The following is a 2,795-nucleotide window of genomic DNA, read 5'->3' as shown; positions in this document are numbered from 1 at the left end:
AAGTGGGCAGTCTTGTTTTGTACCAGCTTTTCCCCATGCAGTATAATGTTAGCTATGGGTTTTTCATATATGGCGTTTATTATGGTGAGAAACGATCCTTCTATGCCAATTTTACTGAGAGTCCTAATCACGAAAGGATGTTGTATTTTGTCAAATGCTTTTCCCACAGCGATTGAAATGATCAAATGGTTTTTATTTTTCTTTCTGTTAATATAGTGTATTACATTTATAGTTTTACATATGTTGAACCACCCTTGCATCCTTGGAATAAAGCCTACCTGGTCGTGATGAATAACCTTTTTTATATGCTGTTGAATACGGTTAGCAAGCATCTTGTTGAGAATTTTTGCATCTATATTAATCAGAGACATAGGTCTGTAGTTTTCTTTTTTTGTCATCTCCTTATCTGTTTTGGGACTGAGGGTAATAGAGGCTTCATAGAATGAATTTGGAAGGGTTCCTTCCTTTTGGATTTCTAGAAACAGTGTGAGTAGGATGGGGGTTATCTCTTCTTTAAAACTTTTGTAGAATTCAGCAGTGAAGCCATTGGGACCTGGACTTTTCGTTGTTGGGAGGTTATTTACTACTGATTCAATCTCATTGCTTGTTATAGGTCTATTCAGGCTTTCAATGTCCTCTTGAGTCAATCTTGGTAGAGTATACATCTCCAGGAATTTGTCCATCTCATCCAGGTTTTCTTGTTTGTTGGTGTATAGTCGTGTGTAATATCCTCTAATGATGTTTTATATTTCTGTTTTGTCTGTTGTAATGTTGCCTGATTCATTGCAAATTTGATACATCTGGTTCCTTTCTCTCTTCTTCTTAATTAGTCTAGCTAATGGTGTGACAATCTTGTTTATCTTTTCAAAGAAGCAGCTTTTGCTTTCATTTATTTTTCTATATAATTCACTTATTTTCTATTTCATTTATTTCTGCTAGAATCTTTTTTTTCCCTATCATTCTTTTAATGATGTTTCAGAACAAAGAAAATGTCACAGAGTTATATGGGGGTTTTATCTTGTATAGGGCATAAGAAACAGTTACCAACAGAAAATATTTCTACAGTCCCAAAATGGATTACTTACAAATATTTGCCAAATTCATTCTTATGGTACTCATGAAGTTTTGTACTTGGAATAACAGTTTACACAAATGGAAAATTAAAATAGAGTTTTTTTTTTATTAAAAAGACAATAGTACATAATTTAGCTCTTGCTAAAGGTACTCAATAAATAGAGATATTTTAACTCTCAGGTAATTGTCACACACGTCTCTTTTATTCGCTCTCTACTTCTGCTTAGTTCTCTCTGTCACCTTAGAATGCTTATAATCTCCCGAGTGTTCTCTGAACGTTTTTTCTTGGTGTCTGTGCCATGGCACCTGGTGTCATCTCTTCTCTTCCGTTGATCACGGGGACTTCGCTGTGGCCATTTCTCCCTCTCCCTCTGCTTATAATTGCCATGACTTCTGCTTCTACTTCTCCTACCCCTCTTGTCTGGTATGGCTCCTGCTGCTCCTCTCATTTCTGTCAGATCCTCTCTTCTCTGGGCTCCGATGACGGCTTCTGGACTTTTTGTTGGAATCAGAGTGGCTCCATGCACTATTCTTCCCAGAATGCTCATTTTCTTTTCTTGCACTTGTCCTCTTTGGAATCGCTGTTGTGCCTCCCTGAACACTTGCGTTTCTTCCTTTTCTTCTTTTCTGCTTTTTTCTTTGTTGTCACTCTCACTGCTGCTCTCTGAAGCCTCACTACAGGAAGAGGAAGAAGACGAGGAGGATGAGGAGGAGGAGGAAGAAGAGGATTTGGTTTTATGTCTTTTTGTGCTTATTTCTGTTCTTCTGAAACGTTTTCTTTATTCTATCTCTTTTCTATTTCTTTTTATTCTTCTCAAGTCAATCCAATTCCCTCAGAAGTTTCTGTTTTTGTTTGGTTGTTAGTGACTTCAAAAATTCAACTTCTGGATCTTCTTCACTGTCACTTGCAACATATTCCTGCGATGGATCGTTTGCAGTCAAGTTTCTTCCCAGTACATTTCGTTTCAGTGCAAACCCACGGTTTCTCATCTCTGCTATTAGCTCCGAGGGCCCTGAGCCATCAGTAGGAACTGAACTTACATTGATTCCAGAAAGACCAAACAAAGGACATTCTTGATCTGTGTTGCCATGACCCCACTTGTAACATTTAATGTGCCTTACATTTCAAACCTGAATACCAAAGGGCTGATCTCTGATGTTCATGTCATCTTTGGCATATTTTTCTCGTGGGGCTTCTTTCTGCCATTCAATTTTGTATTCAGTCTCTCCTTCTGTTTCTTCTTTCTCTTTGTTTTCCTTTTAAGCTCCTGGTGGGGCCTCATACATGACATTAAGGTCATTCTGTACACATTCATCTCCCATAAGCAATCTGTTATCTGATTCTCGTTTTTTTAAGTATTGTTGCATTAATTTTTCTTGTTTTTTTCTTATCAGATGATATTTTCTGTTCCACCATCCATACTTTTTTGATATTGGATATGGAGGCCAGATGAAAGTCCTTTTTGCACATGAAGTTGGCAAAAGACTTCCCCATCTTGCAGAAGGATCTGGGGAAGGCAGTTGCAAATGTCAGCAATGTAAACAAACTCCTCTGCTAGAGTCTTTATTACTTCTTTTCTCCTGGTACTTTTTGGATTTTTGTTGTTGTTTTTCCAATTCCTTGAGGCATGATGTTAGATTGTCCTTTTACCATCTTTCCATCTTTTTCTTGTGTGCACTAATTGCTATGAACTTCCCTCTTAGGACCGCTTTTGCTGTGT

General features: G+C 37.5%; 1 pseudogene; it reads right to left on the bottom strand.

The window, feature by feature from the left end:
• Positions 1 to 1,310: 1,310 nt before the first annotated feature.
• Positions 1,311 to 2,569, bottom strand: LOC102479751 (corepressor interacting with RBPJ 1 pseudogene; annotated as a pseudogene).
• Between the last annotated feature and the right edge of the window lie 226 nt (positions 2,570 to 2,795).

Source organism: Tupaia chinensis, unplaced genomic scaffold (genome assembly GCF_000334495.1).
Source record: "Tupaia chinensis unplaced genomic scaffold, TupChi_1.0 Scaffold149658_1, whole genome shotgun sequence".
NCBI classification, from domain to species: Eukaryota; Metazoa; Chordata; class Mammalia; order Scandentia; family Tupaiidae; genus Tupaia; species Tupaia belangeri.
This window is presented reverse-complemented; position numbering and strand designations above follow the sequence as displayed.